Raw genomic sequence first — 20965 nt, 5'->3', positions numbered from 1 at the left:
GAGATAGAAGAAAAGCTAGTATCAAATACCATTTTTACTTATAATTTAGCAAATAGCAAAAAGCAGAAAAATTCGTGTGGTATAACTATGGAGAAATATATATTTTCATACTTTGTTGATGGAAATGTAAACTGTATTCTTTTTATATAAAAAATATTCCAACCACAGGGAAATTTGAAAACATCTGTAAAAGTAAATATACATATACCATTCTAGATGAGCAATTTTACTTCTAGGAAGTATTCTTCTCCATATACATGCACATGTGTGCAAACATGAACTTTTGAGCATATTCACTGCAACACTGCTTGAAATGGGGAAAAATGGAAACAATCTTCATCATAACTGTACTTAAATCATGACTCATTTATGTATACAGTATACAGCTATCAAAAAATAAATAAATAAATAAACAGCCTTATATATACTAGCATTAAATAATCTCAACTAAATATCCTTAAGGGGAAAAAACAATTACAAATAGAAAACTGTGTGCATAATATACTACTCTGTATAAAGAAAGGATAAGTACAGTGGCTAAGCCCAGCTCTAGTGTCAGACATTTCTAGGCTCTGCCACTTACTAGCCATAGGCATAATAGTTTATGAATCTGTGAAGTGGGCATAATAGTAGCCCCTAGTTCATAGAACTGTTGGATGAACACATTAGTAAGGCAAAGACGGCTCGCTGATGGCCAAACACAGTTCCTCTTCATCTGTGGGCACAATAAACCATATCTGCCAGCCTCTTTTGCACTAAGGTGTGGGGACACGACTGAACTCTAGTCAATGATTGGCAGACCTGGCCTATAAAAGCCTCTCACATGCTATCCTTTATGCTCTTTGCCCTTTTGCCAGGCAGATATTAATGGCCAGGTCAGTCTCAATGACACACATGAAAGACTGCAAAGCCTCTTTTAGTTGGGGTCCTTTAATGACTCACTGGAACAAAGAACTCCCTTCACCACACACACATACTGCTCACCTAGATTACTTTCCATTGGGGTTGAAGAATAACTTTTAGGGTCAATTGTCACAGCAAGCTCTTACTAAATGTTTGCTGCCATTACCACAGTTATTACTTTTTTTGTTATTAGCACATAACTTATCTCTGAAAGATAGGTAAGAAACCAGAAACAGTGGTTGCCTCTGGCAAAGGAGACTGTCAGGACTCTTACATCTCTTAAACTTTGTGCATCTGCATGTCCGATATGCATAGATCATGTCTGAATCAGCAGGCTAGCCTGTACTATGCTGTGATCAATTAGCCCTGAAACCTCAGAGTCTTAACACAGCGGAAGTTTATTTCTCATCAACACCAGAGTCTGACAGAGACCTGGAGATTCAACTGCCTGCAGCTCCTCCACAAGGTAACTCAAGAATCCAGACTGTCTCATCTACCAACCCCTTCCCTTACCGCAGCACCGAAAGGAGAAACAGGCACACCCTTTCCTAACTGCCATTGCTGCTCCCATTTCAGGGGCACGACCCCAATGAGAACCTGAGAAATGGAGCTCAGCCCTGTGTGCTTGGTAATTAAATGTCTTGATGAATGCCCTTACTTCCCCATGACCTCTGGGGAAACTCCGACAATACAAAAGACACAGGATAAGGTTACTTTCTTGGCCATTTGCTATGCTACAATGTTTCCTTTAGCTGTGAACATACAGATTGAGGAACCTGTCTCTACAAAAGCATGATGTATGAAGCCCTAGGCTATGCCAGGTCTATCAGATAACTGATATAAGATACAACAAATAAAAATAACTAGAGCTTAAGTGTTCTTGTATCTTACACTCTATCATAAGAGCTTTGTTGTGTGCTTTCTGTTTTAATATCTCTACCCAAGAACTGCAGAAGTTCACCTCTCAGCACTCCAAATGAGAAAGTTAAATCTGTGATCAGATGCTTTCACTAGCAATATTCTCGAGTACATAAAAGGAAGGCAGGTCACTTTTCTTGAGATGAGAAGCAGTGACCAAGCTATGGTCCATCACCAGACTTGTCCATCACCAGCCTCTTTTTGCCCAAATCTCCCCAGAATTCGAAAACAGAAGAGAGGTCACACATCGCTGCTTGGACGGAGACCTCATCAGGGGCTCAGAACTAATAAGAGTAACAGTTACTGATTTCCTGATATTTATCATTAAAGAACAGCTTTTGAGCTGAAAATCTTTCTAACTGGTATTTGTCTCTTTCATTTGCTAACTCATTCAAAAAACTATTAATCTGGATGCTATCGATTAAAGGAATATTAATTAATGATTAAATGACAATTAATGAATTAGATATTTGTCAATTATAAAATACAATACCCTTTTTAATGAGGTAGAATTGACATAACATTAGTTTCAGGGGTATAATGCAATGATTCCCTATTTGTATATATTGCTAAACGAGCACCGCAAATCCAGTTAACATCCATCGCCATACATAGTTACAATGTTTTTTTCCTTGTGATGAAAACTTTCAAGACCCACTCCCCCAAGTACTTTCAAATATGCAATACAGTATTATTAACTTCAGTCACCATGCTGTACGTTACATACCCACGACTTTCCGAATTTCCAGTTATAAAATGAATAAGCCATACCCGTTTTTATACTGCAGAGGGCCGCCTCTCACTGACAACTGCATTGTTCAATCCCCTCGTGAAGGGGTTGGGTGAAAAAGCCATCTTCCCCATCACAGTGTGCTGATAGATGTGCTGGGTCAGAAAGAGAGAAGAATGCTCTGAGGCATGCTATTCAGGGGAAAGCTTCAAGGAACAGGCAGCAATGGTTTCCTGGGATGAATTTTAGACACCTCGCAGCTGCCTGGTGGAATAACTGGCACCAGGGATGTGCGATGGGGCGGCACTTCGGGGCTGCTGCTGTCCGAGACTCGGCAACCGGCGCCCACAGAGCTGCCAGGGCCTTTCCGGATTCGCAAGGCTTTGCGGCCCAGGCATGCGCAATTCACTCCCCAGTTCAGGCCTCAGTCATGCCTCCGTTCCTCGGCTTTTGGGCCACACCCCGTTCGCATGCACCTTTCCGGGGCTCTGAGGCGAGGCACCGCTGCATTGTGACTCTGGGTTGAGGGAGCGAGGCCACGAGGATTGGGTTTTGTGTGAGAAATGGAATGAGCCAGATTCCTTTGGATTGAGTCTCGGAGGAGAGCCCGCCAGCCCCCTGGGCGCCCAGGTTTTTCTCATCCCAGCTCGCTCCTGCTAATTTCCGGCGGGAACTCCTGAGATCCCGCGAGAATAGGTTAGGACGTGTACGCCCGGCCAGGTCAGTTTGCCTCCAGCCTGATTCTGCCTATGTCTGAACGGCCGCTGATGATCAGCCTGCTCCAGTACATTGGCCTTCCATGGGGACCTGCACTTACTCCCCCTACACCTCCTAAGTTCCATAGCCCACACTGTGGGACCCAACTGCACCCTGTTTGCCTTCCTGAAAAAAAAAAAAAAAAGAGGGCGGGGAGGTGGGGGCAGGTATTCAAGATCTTTAGGTCACGAATTCCCGTTTTTTTAATGAACACATCAGACGGAAAACTAAACGTAAATATTGATCATTGGATCCTACTTTGCTCTTTCTCCCTGTATGGCAGAGTCATTTCCTGCTGTTTTCTTCCACATTTCCCTGTCCTCTTGCAAATCACTAGATTTGGCCAAAGGGCTGTGAGCAGAAGTAAGGTGTGTCAGTTCTAAACCAAAGTATTTGGGAACCAGTGCATGGCTCTCTTTTCCTACTATGGGGACTTGGAAGCCTCCTGTTTTAGATGGCAGAGCTACGGGATATTATAGGCTTGGACCTTGGAGTCACCATTTGAAAAGGAGCTGCTCTGTAGAATTACCAGATCTGTGGTGCATTATGCATGACTGAGAAATAAATTTTTATGTGATAAGTCACTAACATTTAAAGGCATGTTTGTTACTACAACATAGCCTAGCCTAAAATAACTGATTTCCAATTCTCCAATACATTTGAAAAACCTATTCCAATATAATTCAATTGACAACACATACTAAATATCTACAATATACAAATATGCTAGGTAGATAACAGATACTATCCTGCATAAAGTAGATACTCCATAGAAACATTGAAAATTAGACATGGCTAGAGTACAGAAATAACAGGAGTTCTTGGAACTCCAGGAGTTTCCAAACGAATTTCAGCACACCTTTATTTCATTTTAATAAACATTTATTAAATGCCTGTTATGGACAAAGCATCTGCAAAGCAGATGGCTGCAAACATGAAGACACAACTCCTGCTCTCAAAGGTCTGTTAGACCAGTTAAGGAAACAGACAAGCTCACAGACAATTGCTGAACAGTGTTCTGAGTCCAGCAGAAGTCAGCATATGAGGCCATGGGAGGGACATCTACCTCAGACTAGAAGAATCCTGGAAGGCTTTCCCAAGGAAATGATTCCTAAAGAACAATAGTTGGGGTACCTGCATGGCTCAGTCAATTAAGTGTCCAACTCTTGATTTCGGCTCAGGTCATGATCTCAGTCATGAGATCTAGCCCCACACTGGGCTCCATGCTGCTGTATGTGGAGCCTGCTTAAGATTCTCTCCCTCTCTCTCTCTCTCTCTCTCTCTCTCTCTCTCTCTCTCTCTCTCTCCCCCTCCTCCTCTCTCCTCCAAAAAAAAAAAAAAAAAAAAGCTATAGTTGGATTGATTCTACTTTGCTTTTCACAGAGGACAGCTGTCAAAAGTAGATGTTGCTTTTCTATTCAGTTGGAATCTGATGTATGTAAAGCAGTTGGCTCTTGAAGAAAATGGGGCAAATTCTGACTGTACAATTCTTGGAATTTCAACCTTCTTTAATCAATCAGGAAAGAACATAAAACTCTTATCAACTCTCACTGTGAAGCCCAAACCATAGGAAATCCCACCCTTGATATGCATTGGCCCTAAATATAATTTCCTTCTGCACATTTATAAAATATGCTTCTAAAGCATATGCCTACATCCTGTATTTCTATTCCTTTGTGTAAGTTATATGTCCATATGAACATGGCTTAGAATGTTTGTGGTATTTAGGATGTATAGCTTGACAATTTAGTATAGTGACCAAGAACTTGGGTTTTAAAACCAGTTTTCCAGGAGTGCCTGGGTAGCTTAGTTGGTTGAGCATCCAACTCTTGATTTCTGCTCACGTCATGATCCCAGAGTCACAGGATGGAGCCCTGTGCTGGGCCCCGTACTGAGAGCATTGAGCCTGTTTAAGATTCATTCTCCCTCCCCCCCCTCCTCTGCTCATGCGCTCTCCCTCTCTCTCTCTCTCTCTCTCTCTCTCTTTTAAATAAATAAATAAATAAATAAATAAATAAATAAATAAATATTTTTTAAAAAGTTTTAAAAAGTTTTTCATATCCTAGCTCTGACCATAACTAGTTTTGTGACTATAGGCAAGTTACTAAAATCAGTATACTTTTGTTGCTTTGCCCAAGGAGAGGAGATTATTGTGGATTCTACCTCATAAAGCTGTTAGGAGGATTAAATAAGCTGATATAAGTTCCACCTACAGCACTAAGTGTTTGATGAATTAGTTAATATTGTGAGTATGATTGTTTTGTTGTCATTAACTCTATAAAGATGTTTTCATTTGGAATTTATAGTTCCAATCTAAAATTAGGTACATAGTCTTGTATGTAAAGCATAAAAATAACAAAGTTAAATGCTTGAGCAATACTATTAATAAACTAAAAAATGAATAGTGTCCCAGCATTTTCATGAAGGAAGGAATTAAGAAGGGAATTAAGGAGCTATGGTACCAGAGGAGTAGGAATATAGGAATAGGGGATTCATTCAGTGGCTTTGTGTCCTGTTTGTAAAAGGGATTCATTGCTTTGCCTATTTAAGTAAAAAAGGTGCTGTTGAGAAGAATATGAACATCAACACTTTGTCAATTTCACGTCTCTGGGAGGTGCCATATCTGGAGCATGTTCTTTTCTACCTGAATAAGCAACATTGATTAAAAAACCCTAAGGTTAGGGATGCTGGGTGGCTCAGTCAGTGAAGCATCTGACTTCAGTTCGGGTCATGGTCTCACTGTGTGTGAGTTCGAGCCCTATGTTGGACGCTGTGCTGACAGCTCAGAGCCTGGAGCCTGCTTAGGATTTTGTGTCTCCCCCCCTTCTCTCTCTCTCTGCCTGTCCCCCACTCACATTCTGCTCTAAAAAATAAACATTAAAAAAAATTTTTTTAACCTAAGGTTGAGAAGTCACCTGAAACAGTCCCCTAACTTTAGTCAAATTAATTTTAATTATTTCATTTTACAGATTACGAAGTGAATTCCAGAAATGTTAGTGTTATTATAAAGAGTTACAATGGGGATTAGAACTTGAAATTTCTCACTCTGGGTAAAATAGCCTCAGCAGACTTTAACTTCAACCAGACAGAACCCAAAGTGTAATACCCCAGGAAACTGAAGAGGAAAATAGATCAGTTGAGTGACTATAATCCTGGAAACTAATAAATCTGACTGTTAAACACTGTTCTGGCCCGGATTTGCTCTATGCTAACATCCAAGTAATTTATCATTTTAGGATTTCTCATACTCTAACAATAGAAAACCAAAGCACTTTATAAGGATATTAATCCTACCTGCTTCCTGGGGATGCAATAATAATGCAAAGTTCTTTGAAATGGCAAGTACTAGAAGGAAAACTATCCGATTCAATGTTCTATTCCTATTTCAATATCAAAGCCCAATGCTGCGAGTTAAGGACAGAATGAAATCACTTGAAATCAAATGGTTGATGAAATTTCCCAAAGCCCAGCTGTATCTCATTACATCAGATCCTTTAGTTACTAGTCTTTGCAACTATTATTAAAAAAAAAAAACTCCCTGTCTGTTCAGAAGGTAGACTGACATTCTTCCGTTCACTGTGCATTACCTCATACACGTGGTTCGTAACATTATCCCACACCTTCCTAGATTTAATGATAGATGTGTGTGCATGTGCATAGGTGTGTGTGTGTGTGTGTGAGAGAGAGAGAGAGAGAGAGAGTGAGAGAGAGAGAGAGAGAGAAAGGGAGGGAGAGAATATGCACAATATTCAAAGCAAAGTGGGTGCTCACAGAATCTGAAAAACTCACTCTTCTTTTTACAGAAGGAATTCCCCTCCTGCCATTTTAAATACTTTTTTTCAAAAATCTTTTTTTTTCTGCTTCACTCAAACAAAAATAAAAATCTGACATAAGGATAATGGGTATTGTAAAAATGGAAGGTGAACAATACGTACACTTTAAAGCAGAGACCCTTAAAGGACTGTTTAGCCCAGTTTCTACATGTTTGCTGCTATTCCTCTGCAGACTCTAGAATCCTTCTGTGCACAGTTCTGTACGACCACAAAGCTTCCATGAGTTTATAGAGATTTTATGTTCTAGCATATGACCTAATGAAATAACCATTCAGCTGCTATCCACAGAAGTACCAAAGCCAACACCATCAATCCCTGGTTTCAAAAGCACCCCATTTTCCTCCATGATTCCTGTGGAATTCATTTCCTAAATATGGAATTGATAATGGATTAAATTGATTATTTCAAAAACAGCCACAAGTTGCTTTGAGTTCTCCATGGAGTAGATGGTGGAAGTTTAGGAAAAGAGAAGCCGAACAAAAGTCTCCGCCCATTGTAAGGATCAGATCTTGAGAAATTGGGAACATATGCAAATGAGCTTAAACTTTAATCTGCTGGATACTTTGAGCAAGAGATCACCATAATAAGGTATGTGCTTTAGGAGCACAGATTATGCATAAAATTCAGAAAGAAAATTCAAGAGGATAATGTGCTATTTTGGGAGAAGTTGATGAAGAGTGAGTTTATCATTGACATTGGGGATGAAGAGGAAAGGATGAATTCAAGAGACAGTCAAGAGGTGGAAGTAAAAGAACAGGTGGGAGAATCTCAAATCCCTGGAAATTCGGTACACATTTATCTTCTGAGATTGGACAACCTACCAGAAGGTGATGCTATTCACGGAGAGAATAATTGCATGATGAGGATAAGGAATATGTACTGAACACCTACCATGCGCCGGGTGGTGTTTTAGGAGCTAGCATCACTAGGCTGAACAACACTTCTCCTTCAGTGGGCAAATGATAAACTGGTATATCCAGACAATGTAATATTATTCAGCACTAAAAAGAAATGAGCTACTGGGGCACCTGGGTGGCTCCGTCGGTTAAGCATCTGATTTAGGTTCCGGTCACAATCTCATGGTTTGTGAGTTTGAGCCTTGCATTGGACTCTGTGCTGACAGCTCAGAGCCTGGAGCCTGCTTCGGATTCTGTGTTTCCCTCTCCCTGCCCCTCCCCCACTTGCGTGCTCTCTCTCTCGCTCTCTCTCAAAAATAAACATTAAAAAAATAGTTTTAAAAAAATGAGCTATCAAGCTATGAAGAGACATGGAAGAACCTTAAATATATGTTAATAAGTGAAAAAGGCCAATCTGAAATGGCTACATGCTGTATAATTCCAATTATATAACATTCTGAAAAAGCCAAAATATGGAGACAGTAAAAAGACCAGTGGTTGCCAGGAGTTTGGAGGGAAGGAGGGACAAATACATGGAGTGCACAGGATTTTTAGGGCAGTGACACTACTGTCTATGATACTACAGTGGTCGTTATATGTCATCATACATTTGTCAAAACCTATAGACCATAAAACACCAAGAGTGAAGCCTAATGTAAACTAGGGATTTTGGATGATAATGATGTGTCGATATGGGTTCATCATGTATAACAAATGTCCACTCTGGTGGGGGATGTTGATAATGGAGGAGGCTCTGCATGTGTGGGGGCAAGGGGTATACGGGAAATCTTTGGATCTCCCTCACAACGTTGCTGTGAACCTAAAACTGCTCTACAAAATAAAGTCTATTTTGTAAAAACTATGTCCTTTGGGAGAAAAGGGGAGCTGCATACGTTCTGGGGTGGGGGGACTCACATTCCAAAAGAAAAACAAATTATAAACAAAGACAAATCATCTGACTGCCAATGAACTGAAAGGCAAAAAGAAGGAGAGGAGGGGAAGTTGTTTCTGTACTGGACTATCAAGAGAATAAATATTACACAACTGGGTCAGAGAAGAGTATGTGTGGAATGCAGGAGATCTTCAGAATGCACATTTTACTACTCCCATGTTCTAGGATTAAAAATAATGGATACAATATTGGATATATTATTGGATATTGGATAATATTGGGTATATGATTTCCTTTGTATATATTGGATATTTTATACACACACACACACACACACACATTCTATGGAGGAAAAATACAGTCAGACAGGGGTTAGGAAATGCACAGAGTATGAGCTTGTTCTTTGAAAAAGGTGGTCATTGGGGGCCCCTGGGTGGCTCAGTTGATTAAGTGTCAGACTTCGGCTTGGTCATGATCTCATGGTTCATGAATTTGAGCCTCTCTTTGGGCTCTCTGCTGTCAGCACAGAGCCCACTTCAGATCCTTTGTTCCCCTCTCTCTCTGCCCCTCCTCTGCTCAGGTGTGCAAGCGCATGCTCTGTCTTTCAAAAATAAACAGAAATAGGGGCGCCTGGGTGGCTCGGTCGGTTAAGCGTCCGACTTCGGCTCAGGTCATGATCTCACGGTCTGTGAGTTCCAGCCCTGCATCGGGCTCTGTGCTGACAGCTCAGAGCCTAGAGCCTGTTTCAGATTCTGTGTCTCCCTCTCTCTCTGCCCCTCCCCTGTTCATGCTCTGTCTCTCTCTGTCTCAAAAATAAATAAACGTTAAAAAAAAAAAAACAAATAAATAAATAAATAAGTTGGTCATTAAATAAAGTGATTATGAAAGGCCTCATTGATTAAGGGACATTTGCACAGAAACCCAAGCACTGTTGATACCTGGGAAATAGCATTCCAAGAAGGACCTAAGTATGAAGTCTCTGAGGCAAAAGTATGTTAACGTGTTCAAAAATGTCACAAAGTCCAGTGTTACTAGAATGGAATGAGCCAGAGATTTTAGGACAGAGAAGAAGATAAAAGTAGATTGTTCCAGTAATTAAAGGATTTTGTAAGGATTTGAGATCTTACTCTAAATGAGATGAGAAGCCACTGAAAACTCCACAGCAGAATGGCGTGATGATTCTTTCATGTTAACAGGCTCTAACTGCTACCCTGAGAATAGATCAGGAGGAGAGAAAAGGCAGAACCAGGAAGAATAATTATGAGTTGATGGCAATTATTCGGGCAAGATATGATGGCACTTTAGACCACCGTGGCAGCAGTGGTGAGAAGAGATTGGATTCTAGATGTATTTTGAAGGGAGAGCTGGCAGGATTTGCTGATGCCTCTAAGCTGGGCTGTGAAACAGAGAAGTCAAGATGGCTCCAGGTTTTTTGTCTAAGCATCTGAAAGTCTGAAGTGGTCATTTACTGAAGAGGGAAAGCTGTGGAAGGAACAGAACTGGGGATGGTTAAGAAGGTTAGGAATTTGGTTTTGGACCTATTAAGTTCTTGGTAGACATCCAAATGAAGATAGAATCCTGAAGACCAGGATTGAGACCTGTTTAAATTTTGGCATCATCAGCACACAGGAAATTAAATAAGGCCATGGGAGTAAATGTACTCACCTAAGAGGTGAGAGTAAAAAAAGAAGAAAAAAGTTCAACAATCGACCTCTGGGACACTCCACCAATAAAGTTTGGAAAAGTAAGGAATAAACAGAAGAAGAGATTGAAAAGAAACAATCTGTTCTACAGAAAGAGAAAGACAGAGACAGAGACAGAGACCTTGGCCAAGTGAAGAAAGGGTTGCAAGAAGGAAAAAATGATCAATTGACAGGTGAAGCGATGTGAGGGATTAGAATGGCCTGTTGAAATTAGCGTTGGGAGGGGCGCCTGGTGGCTCAGTTGGTTGGTGTCTGACTTTGGCTCAGGTCATGGTCTCACAGTTCATGTGTTCGAGCCCCGTGTCAGGCTCTGTGCTGACAGCTCACGGGCTGGAGCCTGCTTTGGATTCTGTGTCTCCCTCTCTCTCTGCCCCTCCCCTGTTCATCTTGCTCACTCTCTATCTCTTTCTCTCTTTCAAAATAAATAAACATTAAAAAAAAAAAACAACCGGAAATTAGCATTGGGAGAGCCGCTGGGGAACTTGAGAAATCAATTTCAGTTGAAAGTGCTGGGGGAAACCCGATTGAAATGAATTTCAGAAGAGAAAACAAAGGATAGGAGTTGGACACATTGATGATAGATAAATGTCTTAAAGAACTTTGCTATAACTGGAAGCAAATAAATATGGTGGTGGCTGAAAAGGGATGTAGCATTAAGGGTAATTGTTTGTTGTTGAAATGGAATAAAACTATATTTGTTCACCTGTGGGAGTGATCTACTCAAGAGGAGATCATTTATGATGCAGAAGAGAGAGGAGACAATTGTAATATCAATGTCCTTGAGGAAGATAATCATTCAGAAATCAGTCACTCAAGAAGAGACATGATGACTAATATGGGAAGAAGAAATGTATTATAGAGGGGCGCCTGTGTGGCTCAGTTGGTTAGGCATCAGCTCTTGATTTAGGCTCAGGTCATGATCTCACAGTTTGTGGGATCAAGCCCCATGTCAAGCTCTGTGCTGTCAGCAGAGCTTGCTTGGGATTCTCTCTTCCTTTCTCTTTCTGTCCCTCCCCCACTGGTGCTCTCTCTCTCTCTTTCTCTCAAAATAAGTAAATAAAAAAATGTTTAAAAGAAATATATTATGGAAATTAGAATTTATGCTTCTGTAAGAGATGCTGAGGAAGTAAAATTTGTAGGGTCAGAGCAAGAGTTACTAGTCAGCCTGCCTAGGTAGTGTGGGTTGGTAGTTTGGAGCTTGTGGAAAAATCCAAAAATCCAACATTTCTAGCTGCCAAATTAGGACCACAAAGGAGGAGCTCACGGAGGGATCTATGGAAGTTGTTGTTTCTGTGCAGCTACCACCTGTGTGGGTTCACATCCAAGCATCTGGTGGTTGGCCTGGGGCCACTGGTGGTCAGCAAGGCCAACAGTTAGGAAGATGAGCTAGACATGGAACAGAGTGAAGACCAGCTGAGACCCACTAGACACCTTCACATCCGATGGTCACAGTATCTGAGCACTACAACCTTCCAAAAGCAATGACCACTGATTCACTTCTACCTCCTAAATCTTGTGCAAGTTGCCCTTTGGGGCACTTCTAATCTAGCCATTCAAGGGATTCTAGAAAACGTAGTTCCTAAATTGACAATAGCACAATCCAGGACTTTTCAGCCCTTTCAACTTAGCATCCACATACAACTCTTTCAGGCATACTTAACTTTCAGATAAAGATGGCAAAGGCAAAAATATGTTTCTACTTAATATAATGCAAATGTCACACGATCAAAAACTGCTAACCCTCTCTCTAAAAGAGAATACATATATTTAATCCATCTCTAGGTAAATTTATTCCTCTTCTACCTGAGTCACATGCTCACTTTGATATCTTATAACTTAAATCCTGAGATATAAAATTAACCACTATTAACCGTATATTAGTTAGTGGAAGAAGAAGTTGTTGCAGTAATCAACCTGTCACCAAGAAAGAGAAGGGAAGAGGGAAAAAGAAATGTTTTCATTGGTTAATTGCATATACAAATATATTTATATAAAAACAAGTAAGAAAAACACATACCTCTACAAATTCTATAACTGGTCCCATAGTTATACTGGTATTTGCTGTCCTTCTACTACCTATTCTATGTTGATTTTGTCCTCCCCAAGAATGCCTGCTGGTCATGGTTCCTTGCCTGTGGAGTGACAGAGACTTTTATTTCAAGAGGCTCTGTCAGTTTGGGGCAGTTTCTCATGGTTTCTATCACAGAACATGGGAGTACTAAAAGGTGGCCCTGTGAATCTTCAGCATTCCATATGTACACTTCTCTGGCCAATTGTGTAATAGTTATTTTCTGGATGGTATAAATTACCCCAATATAGTAACCACTTCTTTTTTTCTTTTTTTCTTTTCTTTCTTTTTTTTTTCTCTTTATGTATGTATGTATTCATTTATTGCCTATTGTTTCACTAGTGTGAGAAACACTAAGTTGCCAGGTGACTGCTGATGAACAAACTTTCTTTTAATGTTAAATAAGAGAAGCAGCACTATATGTAGGTCAGTAATTCAGAGAATACTCCATATTCTGGAGAACATAACCCCATACTCACAAAGTTTTATTACCCTCAGAGTGGTATAATTGAGTCTTCAAAAGGACATTTCACCAACCCATCATATAAGCTCCTATAGGGTGAGAGAGATGGTGGTAAGACCAGCGAATTCCATGAGCACAAGCCCATTTCCTTTAAAATGAGTTGCTTTGTCAGAAGCAATGGTTTGTAGAATATCATGACATGAATAAGGCATTCTGCAAATCCATGGATGGTAGATTTGTCAGATGCATTATAAGCAGAGAAGGCAAATCCACATGCAGGGTGTCTATTTCAATGAGAACAAAATGCTGTCTTTTCCAAGATGGATGTGGTCCAGTATAATCAACCTGTCACCAAGTGGCTGCCTGGTTCCCCCAAGAAACTGGTGACAAATCAGTGGCTCAGGGTTGATGTTTTCTGTTGGCATATTGGACATTTAGCAGTGGCTGTAGAAAAATAAGTCTTAGTAAGTAGAAGTCCATGTTGCTGAGCCCATGCATAACCTCCATCCCAGCCACCATAGCCATTTGTTCATGAGCTCATGAGAAAGAATGGGGGTGTCTGGGAAAATGGTCTAACATCCACAAAACAGGCCATTTTTCCACCTGACAAATAAAATCCTTCTCTACTCAGGTTTTTTTTTAATGAGCACTCATATGGAACATAAAACTCCTTGTACTGTTTTGGAGAGAGTATTTCCACAAATCTCTTCCCAGATCTCCTAGCTACCTACTTTCTAATCATGTTCCTTCCAAGCCTCTGACCACCAAGCCAAATTGTTAGCCACTTGCCTAAAATAATGTAGATCAATACCTACCTCTGACCATCTCATCTCCCAAGAAAAAGGAAAAAAAGACAGGGGTTGTACTCAAAATTCTGCCTTGGTGGTGGGGGTGGGGGGGATTCCCTTCACCACTATTCTTCAAAGACATCCCAGAGAGGATTTTGAGTGCTGTTACTGTCTACTCCCACATGATACCATCATACTGTGCAGAACCATCTGTAAATTAGGCCTTGATTTTTCTTCCTCAGTCATCAGTTAATGGGGAGCTTCCCATGAGGGGGATGCAGCAATGTGTCAGGAGTGAAGACCATGGGCAACTGGGCCACTCACCCATGCAACTTTCTTGAGCCTTCAAGATATGCTCGAGCCTGATCTCACATATATCACCTATACTTGATGATGGAATGCTGCTAAACATTATATCTTATTGAGTCAGGTAACAAGCAGTTTATGATGGTTACTTCGTGGTCCATTTTCAAGTGTAGAGCCCGGCAGGAAGCCAGAAGTTGTTTCTCAAAAGAAGAATAGTTATCTGCAGAAGGTGGCATTGCTTTCATCTAAAATTCGAAAGGTCTGTTTTGTCGGTCACCTATGGTGTCCCGTCAAAGGCTCCACAAAACATCCCTCTCTGCCACATTCACTTCATGTACCATCAAAGGGACCTACTGGGTCATAGAGCCTAAGTGGCAGAGCAGTTTGGCACTTTCAACCAGCTGCCGAGTTTCTCTTGTCTGAAGCTCCTCAAAACTGACAGCTCTTCAAGTTATTTGATCAATGGGTCTGAGCATCAGGCCCAAATGAGTGTATGTTGCCTTCAAAAATCCAAAGGGATGCATTCGGTGCTATGCCACTATCATTGTTGTAGGAAGGGGTTACAAGCAGCAACTTACCCTTCAATTTAGAAGGGATATGTCAACGTACCATGAGATGCCTAGAACTCTCACAAAGTAGAAGGCCGTCTAAATTTGGGGGCAGTTATTTCCTACCCTGTTTTGCGTGTGTTTTACCAAGATGTCTAGAGGTGTTGCTACTTTTTGCTCACTAGTCCAATTAGCATGATATCATCAAATTAGTGGAGCAGCATGGTGTCTTATGGAATAACAAAGAAATCAAGGTCCCCATGGACAAGATTATACCAGAAAATTGGAGATTTTTAATCCAGAGGTAGTACACTGAAGGAGTATTGATGACTTCGTGTATTGAAAGCAAACTGCTTCTGATAATATTTATTAAAACATACAATGAGGGGCGCCTGGGTGGCGCAGTCGGTTAAGCGTCCGACTTCAGCCAGGTCACGATCTCGCGGTCCGTGAGTTCGAGCCCCGCGTCGGGCTCTGGGCTGATGGCTCAGAGCCTGGAGCCTGTTTCAGATTCTGTGTCTCCCTCTCTCTCTGCCCCTCCCCCGTTCATGCTCTGTCTCTCTCTGTCCCAAAAATAAATAAATGTTGAAAAAAAAAACATACAATGAAAAAGCATTCATTACATCAGTTGCTATATCAGTCAGGGTTAAACCAGAGAAATAGAACCAGTAGGAGATATATATTAAGAGATTGATGGCAAGCAATTGGCTTCTATGCTTAGGAAGGCTAGCTAGGAAAGTTGCAAATCCATAGCATAACTGGCACGGACTGATGCTGCTATCTGTAGGAAGAACTTTTTTTTCATTAAGGAAGCCTCAGTTCTATTCTTGAAACCTTCCAACTGATTGAATCAGGCCTACCCAGGTTATCTAGAATAATCTATCTTTCTGAAAGTCAACTGGCTATCTAATCACATCCTCAAAATAATCACCGCAACACCTACATTAGAGTTTGGGTGGATCACTAGGGCCCACAGCCTACCCAAGTTGCATACCAGGTGCCAGAGGTATTTCCCTTTCCAGCAAGGGAAACATCTGGAACAGCAGTTGGAATTTGATTCACCACTGCCTTAAGTTTACAAAAATCCCATCGTCATTCTCTAAGATCCAAGATCCATCTGTCCTCTGCAAAAACGAAATAGGTGAATTGAATCAGGATGTAGTAGGAATGATCATGCTTGCATCCTTCAACTTTTTGATCAAGGCACAAATTTCAGCATTCCTTGTAAGAATGCAATATACTTTTAGTTGGAGGTACAGGCCTTCCTAGTGGCTTCCATGCAATCTTTCCTACCAAAACAGTCCTTTCTTCATGGGTCAGAAAATTAGTGTGGAAATTCTCCTAGTGGCTAAGTATGTCTCCTATAACTATAAATTCCAGACTTGAAAAAATAACCACAAGATAGACTTGGGAACCAACTGGCCCACTTTGAGATGGGCACAAGCCAAGATTCCATTAATTATCTGAACTCCTCAAGCCCTTAATCTTATAGGTGGACCATGGAGATGTTTTGAGTCTCCAAGATTTAGGGTCAGTTCAAAACCATAAAGTCTAGTTAGTTCTCCTTCCCCAGTGCACAGACACCAGGTAAGTACCATGGTCACGTCAAGGAAATCTAAAAAGAAAGATTTACAGTATAATTTTTGGCATCATAGCAGGATTTTCCTCAAAGGGACTTAGTCTCCCCTTCATATAAGGGGCTCTTGATCTGTGAACTGGCTCCATCCGGGAAACAATTGAAGGACTGCAAACCCATGGTGACTAAAGTCAAGACTACTGTTTGCAAGATACAGAGATCTTCACTTATTTTAATCAAGTACAATTTTAGTAGACTGCCCATTGATTTCAGTCCAAAGGACACCATGATTGATTAGCCAATGCCAAAATAGATCAAACCACACTGTTACTATTTTACCTCTGCTGTTTATTACAGTAACCACATCCACTTTGTCTCATCTGACTACCTGACCACCATCTGACCCCTTCTTCATTATCGTCATTAAATCCCCATTATCCCCCTTGACTTCTAAATGGACTTCTGGAATTCCTATTATCCCTGCTAAATTCAGGAAGTTTATTTCAACGGCAGAATTTCCCATTCTCCTTTCTGACCTACAGAAAATTATCCACAGAACTCTCCAAAGATGTCAGTTCACCTCTCACTAAGTATTCTTAATGTCCTGCTAAATGGGAGGCTTTCTGCACCACTCTCTCCCAGGTGGCATTTTTAAAGAGTGTGTAAGCATGTATTCATAATACATCTATGATAGAGATTTTCCCCCCATTTTACAGATGTGGAAATTGAGGGATGCTGTTTACTCAAGGTTATTCAATTACCAATTTAATTGATGTATTTGGAATTTGAACCCTAACTCTATTTGACACCAAATTCATGCTTCTTATAATTAGACCCTTAGCCACACAAAGTACAAGTTTACTCTAGTTACAGCTTTTAAGGATTTTTTTAAAAGTAGACTTAATTTATTTTTAGAATAGTTTTAGGTTTACAGAAAATTGAGTAGAAGTTACAGAGAATGCCTATGAACTCCCTGCTCCCACACATGTATAACCTCCCCCCATTATCACCATCCCCACTAAAGCATTTGTTTCAATTGATGAGCCTACATTGACAAATAATTATCATCCAGAGTCTATAACTTACATTAGGGTCCACTCTTGAGAGTGAATATTCTATAGGTTTGGACAAATATGTGATGATATGTATCATGTAGAATAGTGTCACAGCCTGAAAAATCCTCTGTGCTCTACCTCTCTCCCCCTACACACACTTTTCATGGATTTTTATGTAATAAACATAGTTTCCATGCCAGATTTCAAACACAAACATTCTTGATCAATTCTTTTTTGTCCAAAAAAATCCACATGAGTAAGAATATTTTGAGATACTGTTAAGATACTTAACTGGACTGGGCATAACCTGCCAATTATAATCAATATCTTGGTGCACATGATAGGCAAGTCAGGTAAGCAGCACCTTGAACAGAATGCAGCTTAAAAGAGGTTTATTTCTGCCCATGCATGCTGCATGCTAAATGGTCCCTTTTCACGCCTCTGCACCTTGGCACATGTTGCTTTCATTTTTACACTGCTATCCTTTTTTCTACCTAAAAGTATGCCTACTCATCTTTTTTTTTTTTAATTTTTTTTTCAACGTTTTTAATTTATTTTTGGGACAGAGAGAGACAGAGCATGAACGGGGGAGGGGCAGAGAGAGAGGGAGACACAGAATCGGAAACAGGCTCCAGGCTCTGAGCCATCAGCCCAGAGCCTGACGCGGGGCTCGAACCCACGGACCGCGAGATCGTGACCTCGCTGAAGTCGGACGCTTAACCCACTGCGCCACCCAGGCGCCCCATGCCTACTCATCTTTTAACATGTTAGGTAACACGTCCCTCTTCTATAAGCTCCTACTGGATTTTCCTGAGTGAGAAAAGACTTCTCCTTTCTTTAGGACATACATTCTCAATGGAGGTGACATCACACCCAAATGGACAAAAAATCTTGCCCTTTTTTATATAAGACACAGATAAAACATTAGTACTTAAACAGATACACAACATATGTGTGGTATTAAAATTTAATGTAGGAAGGAGTTTTTGAGATAAAAAATGTCTAGAAAGCCTCTTTTGGGACAGAGGATAATAATAATAATAATAGTAAAAAAGGCTAAGAAACATTGCCCCAAGATGACATTGTATCTGTACATATCTGAATTAGTCTTTATAATGTTTTATTGTCTCTATACCCCACTAGATTATAAGATCTTGAGGACAAGACCCAGGTCTTATTCTGTTTAGTCCTGCTCAACACACAGTAGACACTTAAATATATGTTGAATACATTAATGAACCAATTTCCTCATACATTAATGAACAAATCATATGAGTGACTATTTACAAACTCATGATGAGATCTCTATCTGGGAAAACAACCGCTCATCCATCATCTGTCTCCAGTTTAGAGAGTAGAAATTTCAGGTACAAGAACCTCCCCTGCAGCCCCCCAAATCTCTCTTTTTCTTTTTCCAAGGATGTTTGGGGTACAGAACAGTTGATGGAGGAGCGTCCTCATGAAATTCCTGAGTACTTTATGCACACGGAGAGTTTTCAAGAAAAGCATATGGACTAATTACTTTCCTCCTTTCTTCTCCCTACCCTTTAAACTGCTAGGTGTTAAGTTGGGTCATTTTAGGATAAGACTGCTTATAAATATAGTTTTGCAAGCCATCACCAACAACAGCCCAGAACCCCATCCCAAATCACTTTCCAGGTGAAAAATAGCTGAGGTCCAAGACTATAAGCTAACTGATACAATGTGTCCAAGAGAAAAGAGCAGAAACATTGCTATCAAATTGGATTTTCTGTGTCCCAAAGGCAGTGTTATTTTTGACAGGGTTCGATACAAAATACTTCTGCAATTGAAAATGTATGATTCCTAGCACCTCCTTTACCCACGGTCTGTGGGAGGGCAGCATCAAAAAGCCACCCGGTGCTCATTAAAGACTGCCCTGAGAAAATAAGAAATCGTCCTCTACCAGCCCACAGTAAACACAAAGACTGAGCAATATCTTCAAGGGTTTCCGAACAAGCAGTTGCTGCTCGCTGCCAAGAGCAACTGTCTCTCAAACGGATTGTGCATTTGGCCTCCAATAAAGAGATTCTGTGCACTTGATGCAGCGAAATGATATTAGAGTAGAAATACAACTTTCATTGCACTGTTTAGCTTTCTTGGAGAAGCCAGGCTGGGGATGTGCAGGTGTAAAGCAATTAACCTTTTAATACAAACATTGAAAATTGAGCTAGAATTGACCCAGGAAATAGCTGACTCCACTGCCTGGCCAAGATGAGAGACGCCTCCTGCAGCACGCTAGCTCCTCAGTTCACAGGAAGGGAAGAGCATTCCAGGCCACACTAGGGTGTCAGTCACAGGCACTGCCCCGGCTCACCTCAGCCCAACTCAGCCTCCAAGCCCTCACACATCTTCCAGAGCAGCTCGCACAGCTCAAAAAAGCACAGGTGGGGGGAGATTCATCAGAGCTGGGGTGGGGGGTGGCCAGGGTAAGTGTGACAGGGCCCCAGCTCTGCAGAGAGCACGGCTCTTCTGGATTGAAAAAGGAAGTGACAATACTGAAGGAAGATGCCCAAGTGAAGCACAGATAATAGAAAAAAAATCTGTTCCTTTGTTCACCCAAACTTTGATACATCAGAGGCTATGCACACACACACACACACACACACACATACATATATATACACATATGAAATATATATGAATATATGTGGATATATAAATATATATGAAAACAATATATATATGAATATACATATATATGAATATACATACACACACACACACACATATATATATATATATATATATATATATATATATATATAAACAAAACCAGAAAACAAACAAACACCCCATGGTCTTTGCCCTCAGGTGCTTACGTCCTAGGTACACAGACAGAAAACAAACAATAAGCTAACAAATGAGGCCATTTTGAATCAAGGATTGAACAATAAAGGAGAATAGATGTTCTAAGTAAGAATACTACTGGGCTCAGAAGAAGCTTTGCTCGAAGCTTGTTTCCACCCTGAGATTCATGCTGTTGGCAGTCAGGGGGCCAGAGAGTCTGTCTTTTCTCATGAGCTGATTTTCTTTGGGAAGTGGTCCAGGTGGATGAGCTCTCTCCACGTACCTGGGAAGACAACGAATGTAGGAGATGGAGAGGAGTTTTCAGCTAGAGCCCAGAATTCAGTGGCAGGGCAAATATTCAAAATTGAGCTTCCTGCCTTCAACTCCATAGTGTGAAATAGTCTGCAAGTTCTTAAGAAAGAAGTAACAGAATCATATGAAGTTCTTTTATGAAGGCCTACATTCCTAGCCTCTCTCACCTCCCAACATACTTCAAACATTCAAAATCTAAAAATCAGTGGTGTGTTTCTATTTTCTCTCCCTCACTCTCCAGCATCCTCTCATCTCTACTCTGTAGTCAGTGAGAGTCAAGGCTTGGTGTAAGTCCACCCTCCGTCTTAACTCCCTTCCCAGGGGAGATGGTTATAAAGAGTGGCAGGCAGATGAGCACGTTGGCTGGTCTGACCCTACTAAATAATAACCTGGGGTCCCAAGATGCCACT

At 40.8% G+C, this 20965-nt stretch overlaps 1 long non-coding RNA gene and 1 pseudogene across 1 annotated transcript in view; one reads left to right on the top strand and one right to left on the bottom strand.

Annotated features, from left to right (window-relative positions):
• LOC123384379 overlaps nt 1-3236 on the bottom strand; it is a 187295-nt gene extending 184059 nt beyond the window's left edge. The window contains exon 1 of the long non-coding RNA XR_006595399.1: nt 2593-3236. This is a non-coding gene — a long non-coding RNA (uncharacterized LOC123384379). The remainder of the gene's footprint in view (nt 1-2592) is intronic.
• A 4574-nt stretch (nt 3237-7810) lies between these two features.
• LOC101097292 overlaps nt 7811-20965 on the top strand; it is a 31016-nt pseudogene continuing 17861 nt past the window's right edge.

This window comes from Felis catus, chromosome A1 (assembly GCF_018350175.1).
Source record: "Felis catus isolate Fca126 chromosome A1, F.catus_Fca126_mat1.0, whole genome shotgun sequence".
NCBI lineage: Eukaryota > Metazoa > Chordata > Mammalia > Carnivora > Felidae > Felis > Felis catus.
This window is presented reverse-complemented; position numbering and strand designations above follow the sequence as displayed.